The following is a 22,382-nucleotide window of genomic DNA, read 5'->3' as shown; positions in this document are numbered from 1 at the left end:
TCAGATAAGCATGGAAGTGTAATTAGTAGTAAAGAGGAAGCAGACACGGAATACAGGAAATTATTTTATTCATCATCTTGGTTTGGAAGGCTTTCCTGGTATCCAGAAAAGTAGATGAGAAATGTTTCTTCTTTTTTTAAAAATAACTCTTCTGTCTTTTCTCTCTGTGTTGTTCAATAATTTGCTAAAAGTTTCTCATACAGTGGGACAAAATCTCAGCAGCTGTAAATTGTAATGTCTCTAATAACTTTAATACTGTAAATGCAGTTCGCCCTATTGATTAATTTGTTATTCTGCAAATAATCCCAGTTTGTATGATTAACAATACAATTTTTAAAAGGCAAACAGATACACTTATAGTATGGATACAGTATATAGAATAGGTGTATTTTATTCCTTTGTGAACTTGCAGTTCTTTACATTGCAAAACTTTACCTTGTCTCATGGGACTAGAAATCTAATGGCAAAGCACACTCAAGAACACTTCTGAGGATGGGCTCAGACTTCCTATTCTGGATGCAGCTGAGCAGCTTCCTAGATCACTGACTTGGGTGGTTTGTTGCTCTCTCCTCTGTATCCTCTGCCTTTGTAAGGCAGAATTTATCACTCTTTGGATCTGACAGCTTAACTATGCATCTGCTTCTCTCTCATCCCATCTGTGGTTTGTTGTATTTTTTTAACTCAGCCCCTTTGACAGAACTGGAGCAGGCAGAGGCTCTGCTGCAATGCCTGCTGACCTGCAGCAGTTGCCTTCTAAGGGGATCAACAAGCACCTGAGGTTGAGCCATAACCCCTTAACCCAGTATTTGTGACATGAGAGCTCTTTCTTTGGCTGAGTTCATACAGGGAAGGGAGAATTGAACTAGTGTAATGTGTCCTTTGAATTGTGCAAAGCTATGATATGTATGTGTTACAGAGTGTAAGGCAAAAGGATCAACCTCTACACAACTAATTCTGTATGCCAGAGTAATTCTTAATTTATGTTGTTCCAGGGTAGTATAAAATGAATCACAAGGCCTCAGCCAACCAACACAAAAAAAAAAAAAAACCCTGAAACCCAGACTAAAGAAAGGCTGCTGAAGCAAAACATGTTTTGTATTCTCATCTGCTTGCTCAGAAAAGCAGATGTAGACCTGCTGCTCCTGTAAATGGGAAATGAAGCTTAGGAAGCAAGTATCTTCGGGACAGCTGTAAGGAATGCAGTGTGAATGAGTTTTTGAGCTGGTTTCTATGAATTCTATGGTAGGAACTCAAGCTGCTATCCCTCAGAAATTTTCAAATTATACTGATCATCAAAACCCCAAGCCCTTGGATTTTTTTTTTTTTTTTTTTTTTTTTTTTTTTTTTTTTTTTTTTTTTTTTTCTTTTTTTTTTTTTTTGGAGGGGGGGAGGGAAGATGTCTTTCTGTAAAAGTTGAATCCACACAGAAGCAGGGAATTCTGCAATTAATTATCAAATTATATTGATTTACCAAAGAATATTGTTTTCATGGTCCAGCAGGCATCTACTGCAATGTGAAGGATTCAGGTTCAAATACTCTCTCTTGAGTACAAATTTCTAAATTGATAGGCTTCTTTCTCTGCTAATCTGTTCCATTTGGTCTGCGTGGTTAAATTAAATAATACGTCCCTCTCTGTGTATCTTGTAAAAGTGTTGTTAACTGCTGTGTGAAACTGCAGAAGTGTTTGTAGTTTCACACAGCAGTTACAAACAATTCTACAAGATATATTTTTAAAAGTGTTTGCCTCTTTGTTAGAACTGTTGCTTTTCAAGAAACTGGCAAGAATGTAAAAAAAAAAAGGAAAATGATAATCTAGTGTAATGTTTAAAAACAAGAACCTCATCACAATCATTCTGAAGTCACTGAAAAGAATCCTGATTTCCATCAATCTTCATTATAGATCTTGCAGTATCTCTGCAGCAGTACACTTTTGTTCTTGCTGCTGTTTGACTACAGAGATGGCCACTATTTAGTAAGGTAGGTGTGCTAAAATGGTATAAAATTCATGTGTATTGACAGTTATGTGGAGAATACAAATCATGGGAATTGAGTGACTTCAGAACAATACTTCAGTGATCCAGAATTTGAGTTGTGTTGGCCATGTGAAGAGGGGCAATTTCACCCAGAGTTTTTAATGTGCTTCCATTTATCACTATCAAATTATCTGCTGTTGCTAAAAGAAATGGCTGTCAGTCCTTAAGCTCTGAAATGCAATCACTTATTAAAGAAGTTTGATTTTAATATCAATGATACAACAGTGGTTGTTCTGAATGCAACCAGTAACAACTGACTAATTATTTGAATTGTATCTTTAGGAAGATTTGGTTAATCCAAGAGCATGAGCAGGAATTTTTTTCTTTATTACCTGAAAACCATTAATTCCTCTACAGTTTCCTTTCTAATCAGAACACAGCATGGTTTCTGCTGAAAATAATTGATTTTTTTTTAGCAAGTGTTAATAGACAGCACTGAGAAATGCAATGATTACAAGACAGAATGGAATGAGAGTTATTTGGAAAACTGTCATATAGAGTACCAGCTTGTCTCTGAGGCAGGAAAGTGTTTCAGGTAAATGATGTCATACATTCCAAAGCCACTTTTTCATTGTCAGATATTACAAATTAGTCTCCTTCACAGTTCTCAATGGAAAAAAAATAATATCCCATGTATTGACACTTGCTTAAGAGTATAAATGCTGAAAAACTGTTTTTCACAGGAAAGACAGGGATAGAGTGAGGAAGATTTTGTAAACGTTTGGGACTCTCCCCTCCTCCACAAATGATTTTGTAAACGAGTGTTTCCTGTGTCAAAACAAACAGTATCTGTCACTCATGTGCTAGTCACGCTGATTATTTTCTGTTCATGTCAGCATCCATATTTATTTGCTCATATTTCTAAACTCAGTTAAATATATGAGCTACTTGGCAATGAAACCACCTTACCTTGCCAGGTATAATGGGCTTTTGGCTCATATAACAGTGAAAGTCAAGAAAACAGTACCATACCAGATAAATCCTGGGTTTTATCCCATGAAAGAAAGGAGTATCAAAACAGAAAAAAACCTCTCTTAAAATTCAAGCAGCAAAGTAATTAATCCAAATGTATTCTAATAAATGACTTATAATATTCCAATACCAACAATATAATTTTTTAAGTCAGGAAAATGGTGAAGTATTTTAATTTTGATTCTTTTCCCAAATATAACTCTGCACACCTATGTATTGAGAAAGTTATGTCAGGATCCAAGGTGAGAGGTGTAGAAGGGATTTGGCATGATGTGCTGTGCAGTACATGTATGTAGAGACATATGTACAAGCTGAGCAAATTGCTGTGCCTTGAGCAGAAAGGAGGAGACCAGACAAGGTTCCTTCCAGTCTTAATCATCCTATGGCCCTCGATAAAACCAAAACTTAAACCCAAATTTAGCTGAAAAAGGCCACATTATTCAGGGACAGAATCTCTTTTACCAATTTTGCTCAGTGGCTAAGGTTTCAATGTAGGCATCTCTTTTATCTTTGAAAGTTAAGTGGGAAAGTTTAACCTTTTACCAGGGGTTTCACACAGGGCAGCTTTGAAATTGTGTAACATTTCCTAAAATGTCTCAGACAAACTGTTCTTTCCTCTTCTTCAACAGAAGATAAAATTGTGGTACAAGAGATCTGTAATTCCAGCACCTGATATGACATTTCTCTAAGCACTTGTTCCCTCACTCCCTCTGAATGCAGCTCCTCACATGAAAATTATCCACATGAATTAATTGGCTTTGGTGGGATTTTTTGTTCACGAAATGTGAAGGTATCCCCGGGAACCTTCCATAGAAGGAATTGTAGCAAATGTGGGAGAGGAAAAATGCAGCTTAGTCCAAGAAAGTCGTATAAGTGTTGACAAGGTAAAATTTTGTGTAAAATCGCTATCTTTACAATAATGCTAAAATTTCTATTTGCTTCATTGAAAATACCATTTCATCCCTGTTTTAGAGAAAGTTCATGTATATAAATTGTTCCCTGTAAGTGTTGTTTAAGATTATTTAAAGACAGCATCAACCTTGTGAATACAGCAGAGACAGGTTGATTTGGTACAGAGGGACTTTTTCAAGGATACATTTATCCAAATTAAGCTTTTGTTCAGGATGACTTTGATATTTTCTGAAAACTCGAATTTCTGAAAGTTAAAAGCTCTAATTTAAGAAGCAGCTGAAGTGTTCAAAAGGTGAAGCCACTCAGGTTTACTCAAAAAGTTTTGCCTTGGGAAAATTCACCTTTGGGTATGAATTGCCATGGTGAAAAATACTTGAGACTACCAATTCACCAGCTAAATTAATTTTTTTTTACCTTACACTTTTTTTTCTTTTAGCGCATTTGCACAGATTCTTTTTTCCCTTAAGAATTCAGCAGGGAGATAAGAGCTAAATTGAAGAGGAAGTTTGAACATTATCAGTTGAGATTGAGAGGTCTGAAAGAGAACATATGGTGTTACCTCAGCTGAGATAACAGTGCTTCTCTACCAGGATTTTTATCCTGTCTGTGAAGACCTTTCTGCATGTGTGTGTTCAAGTTCTTTGCAACACTGACATTGTTTACCTTTATTTTGAGTTACACTTCCAAATAAAGTGGGTAGAAATATTGACTCTTTTTCATTCCTCCAATTACAAATGAACTTGAACCCTTCCCAAGAGAAAACTCTCTCCAACAAATTTAAAATCAAATTTGCCTCTGAAAATGAAACACAGATGTATGAGGAATGCTTTTTCTTGTTTGCTGTTGTTTTGTATTCACTCTTCATATGAAGAGGTTTAGCTCCAATGAGACACTGGGAAGAAATTATATTTAGGTTCACTTTTAGAATATAAATCATGGGTTTTTTCAGTGAATAAAAAAAAAATTGAGCCAGAAGTTCTAGAAAATAATTTGAATTTATGACTGTTAATTATAGAAATCAAAATACTGAGGAGTTCTTGGAGAAAAACCAGGACTGTTGCAGGTAAAAAAGTGTAAATTATCAAAGTAGTTTTACTGCAACAAATCTTTCCTGTCTTCTTTTAATTGCTTTTTGGACAATTAAAAAAGAAAAAAAAGTCCCTTGCTAATTAACACTTTCAGGTAGTATATTGATTTGTTAGTTGTTACAAGAATCTGTCCCAGTTGCTAGAATCTGCTACCAGCTCAGGTCCTTTCCAAAGGACTGTAAATCAATGCAGCTCTTCATGGGAAGGAACATTTCAGGATGAGGTAATGAGAGGAATGTACAGCTGATTTACTGAAGTGTGGAGCTGGTGTCACAGCTGAAATCACAGGGCTGATGCCAATTACAACACAGTTAATTTCATCTACTAAAATGTTCATTTTTCACATTTCCTTTAGATAACTTAGCATAGATGGAGATCCTCTAAGATTTACATTGCAAACTTATAATGGGAAGATTTCAGATTATTTTGGTAAACTCGGTGGTCTCCCATTACAGAGCAGCAAATAAAGGAGAAAATTAGTGTAGTTATATAAAAAAAACCAGATGAAATAATTAATCTGCTGCATTCTGGGAGGAAATGTCAATTGTGGTATTGTCTTACCTCTTGTCCTTCTGTCCTCTTGTCAGATACGGGCTTTAGCCTGACTAATAATGAGATGTGAAAACAATTATTCTGAATTAGGTATTAATGAAAAGAGTTTGCCTGAAGTGTTTGTCTTGAGGATAATGGTGTTGATTGATTACTCACACCATTCAAACAAGTTTAATTTAGAGTTAGGATTAAAGAACTCATCACCTGCCACAGGAAACCACCAGCATCACAAATTCATGGAAATATTTCTAGTCCACACCCTGATACTGGATGTGTAAATTGAAAAGCTGATGGGGTGTGAGCTAAAAAATAGGTATTTTCCTAAACTCCTTTCTAGCATCAGTATTCTCTGAACTTCTTTTATTTGAAACTTTAATGATATAGTAAAAAAGGGTTATAGCTCTTATACAAGCTACCTACCAGTCACAAGGATAAAGGTAATAATTAAAGTAAATTGTGTAACATTCCCAATACTTCATATTTTTTCTCACTTATAGATTTTCATGAGATGGTAAATATTGAAAAACTGAATTTTTAATACAAGGAACATCTGCTGAGTAATGCATCCTGAATCAGCTGGTAAGTGTATACCCACATAGCTATTGATTCAGTCTCTCCACAAACTCAGTCCATTATTTCTGTATGACCTAGAATGGATTGATTTTTTTTTTCTTTTGTGATCAAAGACTGAACTTTTTGCAGCTAATGAACATGTGTAAGTGGAGCTGGTGAGATGAACAAGTGAGAGAAATTTGACTACTCCTGGGATATTGGCATAGGAATTTAATGCCAGGTTGCCAGCTTCTGAAAAATGCTGTGAGAGTAGCATAGAATTGCTGCCTAGACAGAGGGTACTAAGGATCACCACTCGAGGCTCAGTTTTCTGCCTCAGAAAAGGAAGACTTTCAAAGTGTAATTTCCTATTGCTACTGATGTGTTTTTTCCTCTGCTTGTACTGCTGAGGGCCACTCAGCAATAGTAGATGAGAAGCCTTTTGCCCTTCTCTCCCTCTCTAAACCCAGGAGAAATTGAAAAACCTTCATGTGCCACAAGTCTCTTGGCAAAGATCATTACACTTCGTGAAAGTGAATTATGATAATTTCTGACTGATTTTAGTAGGGGAGAATAAGACTACAAAGGTCTCCCCATTGGTGCATTGGAAGGAACTTTGAAGGGAAATCCATGTTGTTTGAGGTGCCTTGTCTCTTTAAGAGCAGCTAATTGGATCCAATAATATGTTGGAGTTTGATCCCATTAGTCCCAAGAGTCACATAGGAGACTACCTCGAGTAGACCTGTGGGAATTGGTTAAGACAAATTATTTTCTGTCTTTGCTTACATTTATTCTTTCCTTTGACATTGGTGTTTCAATGTGACACATTGTCACATCTCTGAATATGACGGCTCTTGGGATTTTGCTGTGGAGGACATGTCATTGATAAACTCTTGGTAAAACTCATTTTATCTACATTTCTGAGAGAAAAAGTAGCAAAAATAATGGCACAATAAGCTATTTTTCCAAGAATTTCATCAGGTTTAAACAAAAACCAAATGAGAAGACAAATACATGCTGTTTTACTCCTTTCTTGTCTTCTCCAGAATCTTGGTCAAAGATGAAATCTCACAGACCAAAGACTTAGTCAGGCATGTGTATCTTGAATTCCAAAAGAGCGTGTCCTTTGTTCAGTGAGCAGGCTCTGCAATTGAGGAGGGGGATACTGCTGGAGAACCTACATCATGACTTTTACTTAAGGAGTAACTGGCTGAAGGTAAAGGAAAAATTCAAGCAGAATCCAAAAAGAAACAGTCTGAAGGTGAAATGACTGTGGAGAATATACATAAGGGACACAATGATAAAACCAGACAAAGAGGTAAGAAACCTTAATCATTTGGATATATAACCTCAGGTGAGATAAAAGGCTACTTTAAGCTACATAAAGTGACTTGAAGGACACACTTTAGATTGAGATAGACATTTCTTCACAAGCTCTGTTTTGCTGAAAGGTTATTGCAAATATGCTGTGGGCCATTCTTCCAGCGTTCATATGGAATTCTTGCCACATGCGATACCGTCAAGGACACATTTATAAGATAAATGAAATCTTCATCAGGAAGAAAAGTTGAAATAATAAACATGAAAATGGGAACACAGCTTAAATAGAAGGTAATACTTTTTTTTTTTTTTATTTTTTTTTTTTTTATTAGAGTTACACTTTTCTGTTTAGATCAGTCTTCGATTAACATAGGTTTCATAGAAAAATCTTATTCCTGCAGGCTTTCTTTTAACATGAAGAGATATCAAGAGGCAGAAAAACCTTCTATTTCCTTGTCAGCTGAGGCCTTAGGTGCTCTGCACTTGCTGATGGAGATCAGGTTTTTATGCTTTATCAACACCCATCTGTTCCCATTGCAGTACTTAGGATCAGACATTGTAAACTTTAGCCAAGTTGAACATTTTGACTTCTACTTATTTTTATCAACATGCAAAAAGGGATTTTGACACACCTAAAGCATGAATTTTATCTTTTAATTTAAGTTTCTTATTTTTAAAAATATTTTTAAATCAAACTTAAACAGAAGAAAGTGTTCTAACAATGTTTCTGATTTGGAATTTCATTACAAGAACACTAGAAAAGCGAAAATTGAGCCCATGAAATAAATCCAGTTCTATTTCTCTTAAAAACTCTTCCTATATGAAGCAGATCTAGTACAAGAATGAAAATAGCCTTAAAATAATAGTGAAAAATTAAAAACCCCATCCCATATCCTCCAATCTGTTTAATTTATTACCTGGGCACCTAAGGGTATGTGTTAAATTAAGAGCAGAACACTTTAATTAAATTCTCATAAATTCGTGAGCTTTAAAAGATGCAGTTTTTTAAAGGAGGTTTGCTCATTAGTTAAGACCTTATAAATACCTGGATCTTATTTACTTATTGAATCTGAACCCCATTTAACCCTACATTTATTAGATAGTGTCCTTATTCATAAAGATGATTTAAAACCCACTACAGTTAATATTAGTCTACAGACTTCCTAAAGATATTGAGGGTCCATTTTGATTCTTTAAAATATCATGACATATAAAATGTGAAGAGATTTATATAGGTTACTTGTTTTAGACTAGGGGAAATTAAAAAATGTTTTAGTGACTTTATATAATGAAAGTGTCTTAAGGCTGTTCCAGCATTCAGGTATAGGTAGTTCAAACCAGATAAGTTCAGGGATATTCTGAGGCTGTAGTCAGGTACTAGAGAAGGATTTGGTACAAAATGTAGCTGAAGAAGGAAAAGCTCAACTGCTTTTCTGTTGTAATAACATACTTAGTAAATACACCATGACACTAATGCCGCTATGTAACTGAATGTGTTTTTTTTTTTTTTACTACTTGATGTATTGTGATAAAAAAAGAAATAAAAAATTCAAGCTTTTTATAGATAATATTTAAATTTTTTATTAATGCATGGCTCTGAATATATGAAGAATCACGCTTGCTGTTGCAAAAGTCTACTGTGGGTAAAAACACAGGCAGTGTTATTTCTAAACACTACAGTTTATCACTTTAGTTATGTAGACTGCTAGAAATTTCCCTATCTTCTCAAACATTTTTACTTTCAAGATATTGAAATCTATTTTTCCCTTTATATCCTGTATCTGAAACGAGGGAGAACTATTTCTTTAGTATCCAGCCTTTCTCAATTATTTAATTTGTGTCAATAACAAAGCAGAAACAGAACGCCAAACTATTTCTTCTAAGCCACCCATTTCCAAGCAAGAATTTGAGGACTGAGTTCTGCACATGGACTTAGAAAATATTTGGATAAACCTTATTGTCCAAAGGATCACTTTTATTGGTACTGGGGTCATTCCATTTTATCTCAGCTGAAGTTCTGCCAGCTTTTCATCTCTACTATGGTAGAGAGATAGGAAAATATTCTGGAGAATCAGTTTATTGCTTTATACAGTTATTTGCTTTGTGCTGACAATTGAGTACTGGAGGAAGCTCTTTGTAGAGCAACACTTCTAATTATTATCATATTATAATTATGTATAAAAATCAAAGAAAATCTAAAATCCCTCAAAGCAAACTTTCAACTCTTATAAACTTACTGCTAATTCCAAAGCATCTACTACAAGAAAATATTTTCCCTGCTTTATCTTTCTTTTCATTCTGAAAATACATTCAATTAACTGCTAGGTTTTGTTTGTTTGTTTGTTTGTTTGTTTGTTTGTTTGTTTGTTTGTTTTTAATGCCATCTGATGTTACAAAAACGAATCCCCAGAGAGGCAATATGGAAAAAAAAATGTAGCCACAAAAGAGGCAAATGCATTTATTTGTCTACTTCCAGGAAGTGTCTTGACTGTTTCACCTGCATTCTACAAAGTCACTCATTTTTGTCTGGAAAACTACTGTCTCTCCAGATCCCAGGCAGGTTTTTGGGAAGTTAATGAGCTTTCATTCCTGAAGACGCCTCTGCCCACCTGCACACTGTTTTGAGGCTCAGTAATGGGAGCCATGCTGAATGTAAGATCTATTGCCATTAGTGCTGGCTGGAAAGTGCTTCAAATTGAGTTTGTCACCACCAGCCCTGACAGCTCCATGTGACAGTGACTAAGCAGCTTCAAGAAAGTTCACTGATAAACTCTCAGCCCTGTAGAAGATATTTAAACCTTTTCGTTTGTTTATTTGTTTCCCTACCTGTAAGTGTTTCACAACAAAACAAGTGATAACAGTTAATTGGTATTTTAGTAAGAAGAGAAATTCTATTTTATATTTATTCATCCATTTTCTTGGATGGATCTGTTGACATTATGGGCTTCAAAAGCTGGCTCTGCCTACCTGCATATTAAACAAACCATCCTGCAGCAGATAAGGAGGGTGTTATTGCAGTGTTATCATACAAGTGGAACGCAGTTTAACTTGCATAATTTGTAAGAGCTTGAAAGCAGCATCCAACAGCTTCATGAGACACAGGCTGCAAAACAGTCCTTTTTGCTGAAGAGTCAGACTTACCTTTACTGCAGTCAGTTCAAAACCCAGTGAGATCAGTGGGGCTTCAGCAGATCCTGTTAGTAACAGCCAGATCCACTTAGTTGTACCATTCACTTACCCTGAGCTCAGTCTGTACTCCCTGATCCTCCATTACTGCAGGTAGGAAGTGTTCTGAGTTTTTTCCTGGCTATTCCCAAACTCCATGCTTTGGGTAATTCACACCTACCTTCTGACATGCTTGCATGGGCTGAACAGAGGGATAAAACAGCAGAGAGGTTTCAATGCTGGCTTGCCAACCCACCCTTGAAGACGAGGATGCAAAACCAAATTGAATTTAAGTCTTGAAAAAAGAAATCAAATTGCACTGCCAGCACTCAGAATATTTTCCTTTTCAAATCAGAATAGAAATTTTCTTAGTGGGATGTCTGGTGACAAATAACAGAAAAAAGCAATCTCTCTAAGGCTTATTTTCTTATCTTGAAATGCATTTCACACCTATCCTGACACTGAGCCCTTTTCACATATTTACATCAATTGCTCTATTAGTAACACGTAGAACTGTTCAACCTCCATGTTGTGAAGTAAATGATAGAGAGCTTTTCACTTAAAATTATTTGTTGGCTTTTGTCGTTTCTGTTGTATTCTTAATTTTCTTGTTGTGTAGATTTTGCTGAGCATAAAATTTCATTCCTTCACAAATACCTTTTCAAACACAAATAAATTTTGAGTTTGCAAGCCTTGTCTTGTCTAAAAGAAGTGTAATTTTCTATCTACATAATTTGTTTCTGTTTATGAGTGCTCGAGCTGAAACAGAGTAACTGAAGTCGGCAAAGTGGTACAAAGTCTGTTTTGGCAGTCTTCCTACGTCTATAAATCAATCCTGAATGCAATAGCAGCAATTAGTGAAAGCAGAAAGTTCTGAAAATAACAGAGTATTATATATACTTTTGTGGCCATTTTAAATAAATTGCTATTATGAATTATGCCAAATAGTTAAATTTGAAGGTTAAAAACACTCTACAGAACAGAAGCAACAGGAACACATCATCTCATTGAGGAAGATTTTGCTCAATGTTCTTTTATGATGACTACTCACATTTATTCTTTTCTGCTAAAATAATGGAAACCTCGATAGTGGCTAATCCGGAGAAGGTTATCCCAACTCATACATCATCCTTGGCTAGTTTCACCATTTTATACAAGAGAGGATTCTTTCTTTTAAACTTTGAGCGAGAAGATTTTATTCAACAGGACCTTGGGCTGTTGTCCAAAGTTTGGCTGTTTATCTACTGGGAGGATACAGCCATTCATCTGAGGTGAAATAATTTGTCATTTCTGTGTCTGTGCCTGAGTGTGTGACTTGTGAGTGTAATGAGCTCAGTGATATGAGCTCTTTGTTTTTCACTAAAGTAATAAAAATAAGGTTGATCACAGTTCTTTTCTGAATTTTCTTTTTTGAATTTTGAAGCAGATTTTTTTCATTAGGGATACTTTTGCAAGAGGAGCAGGTTTATTACCCAGCAAATAAATTGGCTCCTTATGCTCTAAAACTATTGAATATCAAGTACAGGATTCACCTTCTGCTGCTTCTATCAAGAAGGATTTTACTATGAGAGGCTTCCTTCTAGTCACTTTGAACCATCTCATCCAAAGCATGAAATGCAGAACTGCAAAGCTTTTGAGAGGAAGGGTCTGAGAGGAGAGATCCATAAACTGTTGCAAATCAGCAACAATGGAATGAGAACTGAGATGTTTATGGGCATCACTGGCAGATTGGGAAAACGGGGTGCAGGGAAAGTGTGTTACTAAAGCTGTGATTCAAAATAAGTGCACAAGGAACATGGAAAAAAAAAAACTATTTAAAAGTCAGCTTCTTTACTGTTCCATTCAAGATGACACTTGTTAGTAAAAACGCTTATTTCACAGAGCAAGTAAAATAAATGTTTTTATTTTCAATTGTGCTCCTTCACATTCACGGACATTTCAGGAAGTTAATCAGCTTTGCTGTCCTTTTCACTTTGTTTTACAAGGTTTAATAGCCAACTTACTGAAATTTTCATGTAAGTATTCTGTCCAATAGTAAAAAACCCCAAACCAATACACTTTGCTTCAATACCATGCTTCAATACCATGCTTCAATACCATGTTAAAGCAGCCTATGTAGTTTGATGTTTCCTTACAAAACATTTTATTACCTAAATTGATGTATATCTCAATAGCTTCAAATTAAAAAACAAAAACAAAAAACCTATACGTGATCCTAATTTTTATTCAGTTCTTATTATGGTTCTGTATTGGATAATTCTTGATGATCCTCTGAAAAAACAAGTTGTTTCTCTTTAATATCTTTATGATGATGTTTACCACATAAAATAATGGTTTCTTCATAAATGTCCACAGTCCTTGGAAGCTGATACTTGTCAAAAGCCATGAAGGAATCACCTCTATTCTGCTTTATTTCAGAGTGAAAATTGAGCTTATCCAAGGTTCTTGATGTACAAAGGAAAGAGAGAAATGTATTTCTCCCTTAGAAAAAAAATACAAAGGCCAGTAAAAAAATGTCATTTTTTTTCTGGAACTTCTTCCTGAGAAATCTTACCTTTCAAATATTAAATTAGATTTTTCTAAGAAACTTCCATTGCGAGAACCACCATGTAGGATACAAAGTATTTTTTTTTAATATTTGATTCTCTTTCCCTTTCTCTAAGGTCAGTCTTTTCATATGCAGACAATCGGCTTGATATGAATCAGACACCAATCTGCAGGAAAGACTTGTTATATGCATTGATTTTGGACAGCATGTACAATTTGAAGTTTCTTATGTCACTGAGGTTCATGATGTAAATAACTTTTTTTTTAATTTAAGTGGATAGAATAATTTAAAATAGTTATCAAAATAATAATAAACAGAGTTAAGTTTATTTGTAAATTTTATAGGGTTTTTTCTTGAGACTATAACACATTAACATGAAATAAAGAATTTCAAAATAATGTGCATCTCTGAGATAAGCAATGTTTACTCTGAGTAATAGAAATCAATGTCAATGTTCTGTTTGGATTAATATGTTTTCCTTGAAAAGCAATAAAGTCATATCTACAAAAGACACCTTTTGAATGCAGAAATACACCTTATTAGTGCTTCTCCCTCTTTAACTTGAAAAAATTTCAACAAAATTATGAGGGCTGAGAAAAAAAAAAATCCCTTGCTTAGCATTGCACCCTTTTTAGTTCTTATGGTGAAGTTGTCTGCCTGTCTTTTGAGCAAATTCAATGTTGCTGCATTGGGTTTTTTAGCCAATGAAGGCTTTGCCTGGGAAGTGGCAGTGATCTGTTGTGAATGTTCATCACTTAAGGGAGGTCACTTCCTCACTAGAATTGTTTTTCTGACTTCAAGTTTTGTAATATCATGAATTATCTCACTGGAAGGAGAAGCAGCATTCTGAATACTTTTTTGGTTGTATTAGTAACAGGTTGGGAAAATATCATAATGGGATTTTTCCAAGGATGAGAGGTTTATATATTTTTGAGCATTAAAAACAACAGCAAAATATCATCTCCATGGATGTACTTTTACAATACAATAATGTAAAATATTTATTCTGCTCTCAGAACAGACTTCATCACTGGTAAAACTGCTTAGCTTAACTTTGTTTTGTGGGAGATAACAGTGAAACTTTGAGACCATGTCAGGTTCTGTCAGCAGCTCTTACAGCTTCCAGATATGCCCTGTACTTCTTCATGGCAGGTGGGAAAACAATTATTCCAAGTTTCTTTTGTGATGCTTCTGATATTTCTGAGGCAAATTATTGGTAGATTTCAGTTTGGTTTTATTTTTGGTTCTTTTTTGGGGGTTGGGGTCTTTTTTTTTGTTTGTTTTTTGAGAGGAGTTGTTTGTTTTTTGTTTTGTTTGGGTTTTTGGGGGTTTTTATGCATTTGGATTTAATTTTTATTAGATATATATTTTTTCAGGAATTTTGGATTAATCAACATATAGTTTCTTAGCCAGGGAGATAATTTATTTTGCTAAACTTGTGTTATATTTAACTATGGTATAAACAGAAAGGAACAAGTAAATCACTTGCATCTGTGTCTCTGAAATATACTATCTGTATGTTAATTTACATTTGAATTGGAGGATTCAGATGCAATTATACTACTCACTCTACTGCTAAATGGATTGTTAAGCTAGTCTATAATTTTTATTTTCCAAAGGCCCTTGGTTGCCTCTCACAGAATCATTAACACATGTTCTAGGAGTTCACTGGAAGTGCAGTGACAGCACATCTGTAATTGCCTGCCTTGTTATGCATGTGTGTGCTTGCAAGTCCCTGAGTCAAAGACTTCAGTGTCCCACTTTTCCAGCCAAGCACAAACAAGTGGAATAACCAGGACATTATGTGGTTACCAGGCAAAAACACCCACTGATTAATGCCACCCTGGCTTTGGCAGGAGGGCAGTTAAAGACAAAAAATTTATCCTTGCTACACCCTCCACATTTGTCATTTGTTGCATTATTTGTACCAAAATTGGCCTGTTTAGGAGCAAGAGAAATGTTTTCGTAATGAATCAGAGCAATTGGCTGTTTGTTTGTTCCTGAAATTCAAGTAAGCCCTCTATATAACTCTCTATAGCTTGATTTTGCTTCACTGAAATCAAGCCTGACACCCTAACTGAGCAGAATGCTGTGTCTTTGTTTTCCAATATGCAAAATGTTTACTTTTGGAGAGGAATGGTTCATAATGTAAATGTTGTGCTTTATCTAACATTTGATGAACTCGCAGATTCCTCTAAATCCACAAGTAGACTTTCTAAAGGTCTACAAAAGAAACTGAGATCTTATTCTAATAGCAGCCTGTGTCTAGAGTGAGAAATACTTTGAAAACTGCCACAGACCCATGTTTTTGAAGTTAATGTCTGGTCAATGACTTCCCCTCATTTTGTGTGCCAGCCTACACTCTACCTGCTTTACTAATGTCTAAGATGAGTATAGCATTCTGATTTATATCAAAACTGAGTGCATGAAGGCACTGAATTTCTCGAGGTACATTTGTAAGTGCTTGCACTGATGAAATATGGAATAGAATATCTGCAGATTTAATTTTGCAGCAATGGAGATTGGTTACTGAAGAACTTCCAAACACTCCTCTCTTTAAATACTTTGTGTTTTGTAATGACAGAGTACTAACATTCAAAGAGACAGTTTTTTAGTTAAAGATATATTTGTGACAAAGAAAACTATACACAGATGGTTTGCAATTGCCAAAAGAGCGTTCATTAGAAAATTCATTAAATTTTTTCATTGATATTAAAAAAGGGGCTGAATTTGTATTTTCTGTGCACTGAAACAGGTCCTTGGAACCCGGGGAGATATGCTCATGTTCAGGGGATCTATCTCATTCAGAGAGATATTGCACTCCAAGAAAAGTGGAGTCCCCCAAGACTTCACAAGGTAATATTTCATTTTCATCTCTAGATTATTGTAGTAGGTCATCAGCTTTGACTGTATGATAAAGCTTCTTGAGGGATGTTACTTTCCTTGCACAGAGCCTAAAGCAAACAAAAGTGCTTTTTCAAAAGTGGATATCCATTTTGACAAGAAAATGGAATCAACCCTGATAAAACTAGGAGAGAAGTTGAAAACCTATTACTTGCTGGCTGAGGATTGAAAACTACTGTGACTGTTCTTGCTGCTTTGATTTTTAAAGGAAGTCTGATTGGGTTTTGGGTTGGTTTTGTTGTTATTATTTTTATTTCTGTTTTTCCCCCAGTAACATATGGGAAATATACCAATGTACCCAATAATATGGGAAAAAATATACCAACTTAATAACTTCAAGTTTGTTGTAAGAAACACACCATTGAAATGTCCTTTGTTGTTAAAATGTGATTTATGATTTTATGCTGAGTATTTAGCAGAGTGTTTTTTCCCTTATTCTAAATAATGTGGAACATATTGAAGCTTGCTTTTTAATAGAATTTGATTCTCCTATAAAGAGAATCAAATAGTTTCCGATTCTTCCGCAGGCTTCCTGTGTGACTTCCTCAGCCTCAGTTTGTCACCTTGTAACACTGAATTAATTTGTTTCATATTTTAGAGGTCTTCTGAGAATAAATCTACATATTCATGTAAAGTGGCAAGATATTAAGTATCCCTTCTTAGAGGAAAAAAATCTATAAATAAGAAAGCCCTGTAAAACTGTAACAGTTTAGAGCAATCAATTTTTGCATAAAATGATTTTTTTTTTCTTCCTTGTTACGCTCTAAAAGATCACTGATTTTTATTAGGAAAGAAAGGTTACGATTGCCAGGTACTGGAATGATTCCTGTGATCCACTCTAACTTGCAGTAATGTTAACAGAATTGTCTAATTGATAGTGAAAGCCCTAATTAGGTTCCCTTATTCTGCAAAACACTTCGCCATCTAAACAGGGAGTTACTACTTTTGTGAAAGCCATATTTGTCCTGGAAGACTGAAAAATATTACACCCGTTTCAGATGTCCTGAATCATTCCCTAGCTCCATATTTATTTATAATGTTAATTATCAATACCTATAACAAAAAAAAAATAAAATAAAAAAAAATTAATCTTGTACCCTTTATAATTATCCAAAAGAAAATGGAAATATACTTTGACATTTCAGAATAAGCCACCCCATTACCTAGAATAATATTCAAATTGTATGGGTGGATAGGATGAAAATTTTGTTTATAGCTACAGTAATGTATTATGCAATATCCCAGCATTTTGCTCAGGCATGTTTTAAATGCTCTCTGTTGTTATTCCCAATCGAGCCATTTCTGATGGAATTAATGGAAATGCTTCCCATTATTTTACTTCAAATTTTGTCAGGTTACTAATATTTAAAGCAGGAAGAATGAAAGTATTAAAATATTTCTAAAATATCTCAAAAATAAGAGGTTATACTTACGCAAGAATTTTATATTTTTTGAAAAAATAGACTGGCAGAGAAAATGTTGGCTTAAAGGTGTTAATGCTGCATTTCACACTTTGTAGGTGTGTTTTCTTGTCCCATAAATATATAATGCATTATACAACTGTTTTTACAGCATTTTCATGTAAGAAAACTAATTTTGAGCAAGCAGAAAAGATTAATTAAGTAAAGGAATTAAATGTAATACTGAGAACTTCTTGAGATAATTCAAATATGAATTTAATTGCAGATGTATTACAATTCTGGAGAAACTATTTTGACTTCCCCACCTAAAACCAAAAAATAAATCTAAGTTACTAAGACAAAACCCGGAGATGAATTTCTATTCATCTTCTCATCAAACTTAATCAATTCAGACACAGGCATCTGAAGAAATGGGGCAGGTCATTCTGAAAGAAAAGACAATTATTCATGAGTCTATGTGTGTGTCTACCTATGCTTAGAACAGCACAAATGTCTATTTCAAATAATTTAGGAGTTATGTAACTTAAACTTGCTGTTAAATATTCTCAACTGCATATGCAATATTTGCTGTTGTGGCTCTTAGTATAACCTAGAGATTGCTGCTTTTAAAAATTAATCGAGCGTGCTGGTAGCTCCAATATAATATATTTTTTTTCCCTTCTATTTAAAGAAGGAAATAATATCCTTTCACATCCTCCAAGGCATCTTTCCAGTATTCTCAAGGCTTAAATGCTAGCTGTAAAGGATGGGACACAATGTGAATATTAATGTCCTGGCTGAGCTGACAAATGTGCTCTCTTTGCGCCAGGGCCAGACATGAGCATTCAAAGCATGGAACCAGTCCAAGAGGCTGAGATTTTCAGAGAATCTGGGGGAAAGCCTGCCAAAAGTGCTCAGCAGCTTCCCCATAAAGAGATTGCTCTAGAAATCTGCAATGTGTGGGTGACGAAAAAAATGAGTGGTGACAGGTCTAGAATGAGTTGAAACTGCTCAGGATGGAGAAGGAGGACAAGGTATCCGGTGCACCAGGACACGGACAGAGTGGGAATGACTGGTAAACTAAAGCACAAGAAGGTAAACTTTGCCATGGTTGGCTGCAGTGAAATGCTTGAAAACAGCCATACATTTCACCATGTTCTAGATTTCACCAATGTTACAAAGATAAGGAAGATTAATTGAACTCTTAATAATATTAGTTTATTTTCCTGTACAAGTCTGCTCCAGTGGTGTGCTCACCTCAAGAGAAATTTGGTAGCGAAGTCAGTAATCCCATCACATCTTTCACTGGGAATGGCAGAATCAAGGCCAGGAGGCTTGTAAAGGCAGCTGTCAAAAGACTTTTTTTTCCTGCATGCTTTTGGACATCCAAGTACATTTAGGCCCTTCTTAAAACACTCTTTGTACAGAATTCCCAAATTATGGCATATTCTGGAGGCAGGAATGGTTCATTGAAGCCTCTAATGTATACAAATTAGGAAGGATGTCCCCGGAGGGAGATGCAGAGAGGATTTAGGACAGATTACTCCTAAGAAAAAAGGTGCTCTTGGAACAGACAAGCAATTTAGAAATTTTGTCTGAAAGCCACTCAAGCCTTTCAGCAACAGGTAAAACTTGCTTTTTGAAATAAGTTTAAGCATTAGGAAAATACATTGTTGTCTTCTTGATATTGATATAACTGTCTAATGATTCAAAGGCTGCCAAATCAGTTTATTTCCCACTTTTTTTTTTAATACTCATAAAGCTAGGAAAGAGTAGAAATATTATGCATTGCCACATATAGCATCACAGAAAAATCCTTAATGTTTCTACAACTGCTCTGAAATGACAAGCATTAAAGTAAAAGATCTCATAATTTTTGAGATTACTGGTGCATAAATGTAGATAATTGCTATTCTGATTTGATGTTTGTCTAGTTATCCTGTGATTTTTTAATGTGAAGGTTAGCAAATGCTGCCTTGGGTTAGCAATAGTAAATAGTAATGACAACCTGTGGTGGAAATGAAAGTGACACTAATGATGTAATAAAAAGCAGCAGTTGGTGAACCAAGGGGATACAAGAAAAATTACAAAAGTAGGTGTTTATTAGGTGGACTGGCTACCAGTAAATTTTACAGAATACAAATATATTTTCAAACTAGCTTTTAATGTGACTAAAACATGTATAAAATTGGTTTGAAGAGACACAGATATTGATCCATGCTGATCTTTATCAACGTGACAGAGTAGCATTTCATTCAGTAGATCTTGCATTGTAGCCCACTCAGAGCATTTAATGATCTGCAGTATCTTTCAGTTTTAAGTGATTTCCATAGTAATACTAGAAATCTTTAAACAGGACAAGCCGGAAAAGAGAACTTCTGCTGTGATCCCCATTCTGGTGTATCATTAAAGTTAAAAATTTCCCCTCATCATTTAGCAATGACCAAGGTTCCAGCCTTGGGAGAAGGGTTTCAGAATGATAAGTGGAATGGCTCCTTCCACGTAAAGTGCTTTTACCCACTGTATTTCTAGAGGGGAATTTATTGAAATTTGAACCTTAAAGATGTCTTTTATTCATTTCGGAGCATATTCCCAGGCCAGATACAGTCTTCCATGCCTTGCTGCTCTGTAAGAAAAGTTTTAAAATAATGCCACTCCAGTAAGATTTTAAATGAAATCTTAAGGGATGTTGTTAATATTATTTTATAGACATTCTGTTCCTGACAAGGCAATTTAAAGGTCTGAATCAAATGTCAAATCCTAAACTGTATACTTTGTAACTTACATCATTATATTTTGTTAGAAAGGTCTTCAGATATTAATCACATTTTTTATTGAGGACTTAAGCACTTGTTATATGAGTCAGGAGAAAAATCTTGATGAGTACACCTATCTTCAAAACAAGTAACTTAACCTCCAAACTTGTAGATAACCTAAAGTATGTGTATTCATTCCCCTCCTTTAAATTCAGTCATTATTCATTACAGCAGGGAACCTGGCTCTGTGTTTTCAATGGAATACCAGGCTCTCTGTGCTCTGATATAATTTTATGTATAAAATGTGCAAAAGGACCCTGCCTCCCATGACCTACTTCTGGGTGCAATTCTGACCTCATCTGTGGCTAAGTTAGGATAGTATCTTGAACTTGATGTTCCTATTCCTAGGCAGTGCCCCAGTAACCAGTAATAAAATGACAAAAGGATGGAGTCTTAATTCTCCACTATCTGGCAATTAGGATGAAAATAATGAGCTGTGATGAGACTCGTTGTGAAACAGTAGTGAAAGACCTGGATATCAATTAGCTGAAATTATTTCAGCCCATGCCTCTTCATGTAAATAGTAATTACATATGGGTTGAAATACTATTGTAAAAATAATTTCTGTGTTAGCTTTTATGTATTCTCTGTTCTATGTATTTTTAATGTAAAAATGTATACAGCTTTGGAAGCTCCTATGGCAAATTACTTTCAGCTCTATTTAGGTTCTTATTCACATTTTACCAAAGTTACATGATTTACAATGGATTTACCATTCCATGGTTAAATCACCTGATGAACATTCCATTAAAAAAATGTTAAAATTAGGTTGTTTAGCAAATGTAATTACGATAAATGCAAGTTAACAACAGCATACACAGATATATGTGTAGATGCAGAGGATACATGTAGGCATATATGAGTCTCATTTTCATTTATGTGAACTTCAAAGGACAAATTCAAACTTCTTTAGCTGTATTTCAAGAATATGGGTGTACAATTTTCTCAGGTGGATGAGATGCTTCATTGAGACTAATTTAGATAAAAAATCATTTAGCAATTAGCTAAAAATACTTTTTTAGTAATAATTGAATACAAATGTTAAATGTTGCAAGATGCTCTTGCACTTTCTGTCTTGATAATAAAATATTTTAGATCTTAAACCAGTTTTTGCTAGAGTCAGCTCCTTTTCATTCAAAGGATGTCAGCATGTGGCATAGACTATTGTATTCTGAATAATATTTTAAATAGTTTGGTATAATACTGGTCTTGCTAATATTAGAAAAATTCACATTAGTGCAATGATGCTCAGTTTTCCACCACCTTTCCCCATATACTTAATTTTAGGGAATGAATGGTTCTTTTCCTTTTGTTACAAGGCACAGAAGATTGTTGCTCCAGTTTTAGAATTGAAGGAGTATTAATAGATTTTACACTGCCAATTTCTTTTTATCTGTGTATAGAATAATTTGACATTCCTAGGACTGTTTCCATGGCATGAATGAGTTGCAGATGTGTGCTCAGTATCAGCAGGTCAGCTTTGTTAAGGTGGAGAAACTGTCAATAATTCTGATGAAAAGAATCTAGGGAGTATGAAATATGTCAAGGTATACTAGGTATATGGGCTAAAATATGATTTGGAGTAAACATTTAAGGGATAAGAGAAAAAAAATATTATTTTAGGTAGTTTAAAAATTATTTTGATACAGTTTGTGACAGTCGTTGAGAATACTGTATTCTACTTTATATAAAAAAAATCTTCTTATGTGGTAAATGTCAAGAGGTAAATGGCTACTTTCACAAAGAGAGTTCTAAAATGAACTCCCTTTTATTAGCAGAAGAGTCAGTTTTAAACAAAAAAATTAGTCTCCCACAGTACACATTGATAATAGCCCTAAAAAGTGCTCTGCAACTGTCTAAGCAGTAATGGCAACGAACTAATAATCTATTAATTCCTTTTTCAAATTTGACATAGTATTAAAAAAAAAATCAGCATCAATATAAATATTTAGCATCAAAAAATTTGCAAAATGCATCTGGCGTAAGATGAATGGGGCACGATTCCTCCTCCATACATTCATCAAGAAGCTAATCATGCCAAATCTTAAGTACATGTAATTCCAAGTACCAGTAGACCCAATTAAGTCACCTGTATTAGTCATTTGCGTAGAATTAGGAA

At 34.7% G+C, this 22,382-nt stretch overlaps 1 long non-coding RNA gene across 3 annotated transcripts in view; it reads left to right on the top strand.

Moving 5' to 3' along the window:
- LOC310906713 overlaps positions 1-22,382 on the top strand; it is a 71,165-nt gene that overhangs the window by 4,204 nt on the left and 44,579 nt on the right. For all 3 annotated transcript variants that reach the window (XR_014589471.1, XR_014589472.1, XR_014589473.1), the window contains exon 2: positions 7,157-7,428. This is a non-coding gene — a long non-coding RNA (uncharacterized lncRNA). The remainder of the gene's footprint in view (positions 1-7,156; positions 7,429-22,382) is intronic.

This window comes from Zosterops lateralis, assembly GCF_965231275.1.
Source record: "Zosterops lateralis genome assembly, chromosome: 3".
Classification (NCBI taxonomy): Eukaryota; Metazoa; Chordata; class Aves; order Passeriformes; family Zosteropidae; genus Zosterops; species Zosterops lateralis.
This window is presented reverse-complemented; position numbering and strand designations above follow the sequence as displayed.